Here is a 6,868-nt window from a genome sequence, read left to right as displayed (position 1 = left end):
CAAAAGTCAACGTCCCCATTTTATAAGTAAAGAGGCTACGGATGGTATGTCAATAATTCAATCAAGCTAGAAACTGAACAGTGAGAGCTACAAGTAAGTATTGGTCGGAGCACTGTTTGTAGAACTTTAAAATAACTGTAGCAATAGGGCAGGGATGCACAGACTTATAGGGAACAGGGGCCACTCGGGAAAAATATAAGCCAAGGACGGGCCACTACAAACAATATTTATTAACACAAAATTTTTTATTTTCAAATATTATGAAATACAATGATAAAAATAAAATAACCTTCAAAAATGTTTGTTATAACAATTATGTAATCATTACAATGTAATATTTCATGTTTTATTATTTTGATGCATGACATTGCATTGAACTAACAAGTTTTTTTTATATTTGGCTCCACATTACTTGTAGCCACACGTATAATTGCTTCCAAATTTTCATTTGCCAGACGGTTCGGTTTTTCGTTTTGTTAAGTTTCATCACAAATATACGTCGATCCAAATAAGCTTGCGCATTTCAATGCATTTATTCGCAACTCTTTATAAGCGTTTTTATCAACGCAACGGTAAAAGTTGAGTAAATTACCTTCATTAAATTTGTTTCTTAAATTATCATCATTTTGCATGTCTATTAATTCCAGCTGCATTAATTCCGGCGCATTTTTGGGTGAAATGTAGAAAGGATTGCTGAAAATGTCCAATAGCGGTTTAACTTTTTTGAAGTCTACAAAACGATTTTCAAAAGCTTGTACCAAAATATCAATTTTTTCAACATGAGCGAAATTGACGTCAGTTTTATTGAACTTCTCCATAATTTTTTTGTAGTTCGGAAAATGGCCGTAATTGGCTGAATTGATTTGTGTCCTGAAAAGACTCAATTTGCAATGAAAGGACGAAACATGAGAGTATAGCTGCGAAATCAATTGATCTTTGCCTTGGAGTCGCGTATTTAAGACATTCAAGTGATTTGTGATGTCTACAAGAAACGCTAAATCACACAGCCAATCAGGGTTGTCGAGTTCGGGGACGTCGTTTTTCTTTTCCGCCAGAAATAGTTGGATTTCTTCAATCAAGTTAAGAAATCGCTGTAGTGTCAACCCACGACTTGGCCACCTTACTTCAGTGTAAAACAGGAGATCACCATATTCGCTTTCAATATCCTCGAGAAATTGTTTGAATTGTCGGTGATTGAGACCTCGTGGTTTTATAAAGTTTACGGTAGGTACTACAACTTTCATAACATTTTCAAATCCCAATACTTTTGAACAGAGGGCCTCTTAATGTATAATACAATGAAACTGCATTAATTCCTTGGTATTTATGTTTTTAGTTTGTAAATATGTTTTTAACAGAGTTACTATCCCAGATGTACTTCCAATCATTGAAGGTGCTCCGTCAGTTGTAATTCCAGATATTTTCGTTAAATCCAAATCCATTATAGAACATTTTTCTATAAAAGCTTTGAGCATGTCACTTCCCCTGGTTTGACTTGTCAAAGAACTCATACCAATCAGTTCTTCACTCACTTCAAAATTTTGCGTTACACCTCGTGAAAATATTAATAGTTGAGCAGTTGAACTTATATCTGTAGATTCGTCGAGCGCTATAGAAAAATACTCAAAACTTCTCGATTTCGTAGCTAATTGCTCTTCTATATTATCTGCTAATGCGGTAATTCTTCTTTGAACAGTCATCCGATTTAACTGAATTTTTTCAAACTTCTTTACATTTTCTGGACAAATTTTTTTTGCGGCGATATACAAACATTGCTTAACATCTTTAAAAGCTCACCATCTTTAAAAGGATGACAAGTTTTCAATATTATTCGAGATAATTCACAGCTAACTTCAGTGGCTGTTTCAGCATTTTGAATTGGTTTTGTAAACATAGGTTGCTGGCCTATTAGTTCCCGTTGTAAAGTGGAAATTCTTGGTTCGATTTTCGCCAGTTAATTTGGTAAAAGTTGGATGCTGGGTTTCATAGTGCCTTTTCACATTATATTCCTTCGGATTAGAAACACTACTCTTACATATTAAACAGACAATTTTGTTATGCGATGAAATAAAGTATTTTTCGGTCCAAATATCATGAAACTGTCGATTTTCATCTTCAACCTTACGACTACGTTTCTTACTGGGGCCTGGTTTATCCATATCAAAATTAATATTATATGTTACAGTCGGTAAAAGCCAACTTCGAACGACGAAATATTTACTCGTCACAGATTACAGTTCTCAAACAGTATAACGTTCGCTTATCCGTAGTCAAAACTTAACTGCCCCGGTAGCCGGCGATGCGTCGTATTTATACGAGTTACCAAACATCGAGAACCTTCAACTTTGTTCGGGGATCGACGTATTTCGCGAATCTGTAATCTAGTTGATGCGACAGATTTCTAGTCTCGTAATAATATGCTTGGACCGGAGCGCGGCGAGTAGAATACTTTTAAAATTCGTTGGCGGGCCGCATCAATATTGACAGCGGGCCGCATGCGGCCCGCGGGCCGCGGTATGTGCATCCCTGCAATAGGGGAAGCGAGGAAGCATCTTTAGCATCTATAGAACGCAACCGCCATAGACTACGTAAAAATTGAATATTTCAACAGAGATGTTACGACGATTAATTAATTTATTTATTTTTATGACAGAAAAAACAGTACCAGCTTAAAAACAACCCACGTCAAATTTCAAGAGGCTGATGATTATCGGAACAGTAGACCCATTAGTCAAACATCTGTTATTTATAAAGATCTTGTCATATTTTCATAGAAAAAAACATTACACCAACTACTCAACATGGTTTCTTACCCGGACAGTGTAACATAATTTGAACATAATTTATTTGAATTTTTCGCGTGCCTTTGATAAAGTACCAATACCTACTCGTACATTGTTTTGTAAGCAGGAAAATATTGGAATATGCGAAAAATTACTATCGTGGATAAAATTTCTTAGTAACAGTGCGTATTGGTGTCATCCTGAGAAATGAGATATTGTACGTTTCAGTGCGGGGTCCTATCTTATTCCTAGTTTATATATCGGACCTTACAAAGAATAGAATATAGGAAAGAATCTTTCCTATATCAACGACTTGAGGTCCTTCTCACCTTCTATAACTTTAGTAATTTACCTTGATCTTATTAACCTTTGCTGCTTGGATCGGTTACTACCTCTTAATTATTCTAAATGCTGTATGATGCATATGTTAAAAACTAACCATAAATTAAATTAAACAAACAAAGGTCATAAGTATGTACTGTGTCACACTATAACGATCTTGGCATTACCATTATAGAGTCATTTTCGTGGAGTATCCATCCAAAATTGTAAGAGGATATAACCAGTTATTAAATTTGTTAATTTTCTCTTAAGATTTAAATATCGAGCGTTCAAATAAAAACGTGGTCGAAGTTGGCTCTGACACATTGGACGTAGCTTATAGCGACCAACTTAACCTCATTTCTCAACGAGCTGTATAGCAGCTGTCAGTTTCAATAACGTTAATGACTATATAACTTTATTTTAAATAATAATCGTGATAACAATAACAAACAATTAAAGGAGCTGCGGAAAGTGTCCCCCTCCTTGTTATAACAATAAATTAAAGCAGCTGCTAAAAGTGTCCCCCTCCTTGTTCCAAGCACTTTTCACACCTGTTCCTCAAAGAATTAAAGACATTTTCTAAGATGCTCGGGGTATTGTTAATTTCACGAATCTTGTCTATAAGTCGAGCCTGCAGATGGTTTAAATCAGGAATAGGCAGTATAAAAATAGTGTTTTTAAGGTAAGGCCACAAAAAGAAATCACACGGCGTAATATCACATGACCTCGGTGGAAATTCATGTTCAGCATTGAGACTTATTAGTCGATTTTGGAAAACTTCCCTCAACATATTCATCGTCTCGCCTGCCGTATGTGCATGCAAATCTTTTTTAACACTGTGTGGCAGGTACCGACTGATACTCCCACCATTTGTGATAAAACACGTACAGAAGTTCTTGGCGCATTTTCCATTATTTGTTGGACATTTTCTTTTAATTCTTCAGTCCGCTTTTTAGGTCGGCCGCTTCCTTCTTTTCTTGTTACACTGCCCGTTTCACGAAAAACATTAACACAACGCTGACCTGCACTTTGAAAAATTTTGTACTCAACAACGCCGGGAAATTGATTTTGAAATTCTATGAAACATTCCTCAATAGAATACTTCCATATTCCATCAATCTTGCGTCCATTTCTAAAGTAGGACTCTATGATAAACACTTTTTGTTCTTGAGAAAACACCATTTTAAACGCTTTTTAAAACGAAAATATTCAAATTGATAGCGGCGATATAGCGCTTTGACAGATGACGTTTAAGTTCATTTGCTATACGCTACGCCCTACGTCCAAATTTTCAGAACCAACTTGACCACGTTTTTATTTGAACGCTCGTTACATACCTATATTCGTCCGAATTTTGACTTTGCTGTAACTATATGGTTTCTTCTTCTAAAGCAAGACATTCTGCAATTAAAAGGTACCTATCTAAAGAGGTGCTATTGAACTCCTCGTTGAGTTTTAAGCATCTTTCTTACGAAACTCGTTTTGTCACGCATAAATCTGCAGCCTCTGGAAGATAAGAGGGTACGTAGGTAGTATTCTCATAATGACATGCAGGGTTCTCCAAGAGATAATTTACTGCTCAGATGAAATTTTCGTCCGCAACAGGGATGTAAGTCATGATTTAATCAAGGAACTTTTTCACACGCGTACAAGACAGTATTTCTTGTTAAATCGTATGTTTGACATGTACCGAACAGTGTGATATCAACATCTTCGATCAATTGCTGCAAATCCAGACTTGATCATTTTTGAAATTTGGCCCATACATAATTTCATTTTTAATAGTTTTTATATTTGTTTTACATGCTTCACTTCATGTTTACTAGAATCACGTATTTATAATCTATATTTTGTAACTCGGTGCAATAAACTTCCACTCTAGCCATTAATGTAACAATAACAATAACAGTTATATTGGCAGAGGAGAAAGTCTCAGAAAAAATATACACAGTATTGGCATCCGAATGGAACTACCAGCGGAGCTATCGCAGACGCAAACTTATTTGTGTCGGTCTGCAGGTTTATTAACGCGCAAGCACTATCGTGCGATAGTTTTGTCTACACCTTCAAGTGCTTATTTGTCCACAATGTCTATGTGTGTCTAGGAGCCTCAGCAGCCATGTGTGTTTTTGTAATTAAGACAGAATCAATGAAAATGAAATTTTGTGGATATCGTCGTCTATGATGCAAATAGTGGCATTTAAAACGATATTTTAAATTTTAGTTTATCAGAACTCAGTCTTCTAGTCTAGTATTATAACATCTCTATTAAAATTTTTATTTATCTACTCCTTAAATAGTAAAGCTAAACTAAAACTTCTGTTATGAATATACAATCAGAATTTACGTTAACATTTAGAATACTACAGATTTAACTGATTATGCCCCCTGCATGTTAAACTTTTGGTTACCCGTTACTGGAAACAGTTACTTGTAATAGTTGTATCTACAACTTTCGGGCTTACGATAAGAGATGGCACTGCTTCAGAATGTTTGCTGTTTTGAATTTACATGTAGTGTAGAGATAAGAGGATAATTTTGTCTCCAATGCTTTTAAATACGTTAGAATGCGACAAAAATGTTTTAGAAAGTTTTTTTGTTAAATCAAACTACCAGTGTTTGCTAACTCCCGTAAATAGCAGTAAAGTTAAATTTACGAAGCAAAAACTGACTATTTTTAAGTCTGGGTCGTATTTGAACGAATGCGAATGTATATTTACGAAATCGCAAAAATAGCATTCTAGGAAATTTTGTTGTTCATATAAAAATGAAATATCACCGAAACATTCTAAAGAATTTTTATGTTCCGCATTTTTATGATTAATTTTTTCAGTGCTGTCGTATTAATTCACTAAATTGAGCCATTTGCAAACTAAAAATGCGGCATATAATATAGTTAGAAATTACAGATATTAGTAGTTACTAGTTTATAAATTTTTAAGAGATATTTTGGCAAATACCATCAGACCCATAAAATTTTAAATAAGTTTCTATTTATCAAAATATTCAAATAGTATAGATTTAATTGGTACTTTAAGTGTAAGTGTATACATTACTTCTACAAGTATGTTTTTACCAATTGCAAATTGTCCCGCAGTTATCTAAAATATCTATATTTAAGAATATATTTCAGAATGGTTTATTGATTCTACTAACCTTTCGAACCTCGAAATGTTAGAAATTGGTATCCTTAACAACTTTAATAGCGTCTTCTTCTTCTTCTTCTCTTCTTATTCTTCCTAGTGATTGGTCCTAATAAGTCCTATAGCACCGCGGCCTAATTAGACCTATTGTGCGTCCCACTTCTAGTCAGTAAGTAGTTTTGTTCTTTTGACAAACTCCAAAAGCTTCCTTGCTGACACTTCTCTCAGTTCCTTGGGTTCCAAATAAGGTGTCCCCAGGAGCGCCATTCTACTATGTGCAAATCCCGGACATTCGCCCAGAATATGCAGAGAAGTTTCATCCGCCGAGTCACATCTTCGGCAGACCGGACTGTCTACAAGCTTTAGCTTATATAGATGTTTCCTAAAGTGACAGTGTCCCGTTACGAGTCCTGTCACTCTCCTGAACCGGATTTTGTTCAAGCTCAGTAAATCGTTTGCTCTTTCCTTCGAAGGATACTCCACGAGCTCCTTAGAATGGCTATGTCCTGGCCTTGAAGTCCAGTATTTCCTGTGTTCTGTCTCAGTCCATTTGACCAGAGCCCGCCTGACCACACTGGGAGATGTGCCACAGAAGGGCTCCGGGCCAATGAACTCTGT

This window comes from Anoplophora glabripennis, unplaced genomic scaffold, assembly GCF_000390285.2.
Source record: "Anoplophora glabripennis isolate ALB-LARVAE unplaced genomic scaffold, Agla_2.0 scaffold955, whole genome shotgun sequence".
Classification (NCBI taxonomy): domain Eukaryota; kingdom Metazoa; phylum Arthropoda; class Insecta; order Coleoptera; family Cerambycidae; genus Anoplophora; species Anoplophora glabripennis.
The sequence above is the reverse complement of the archived record's forward strand: the minus strand, read 5'-3'. Positions refer to the sequence as shown.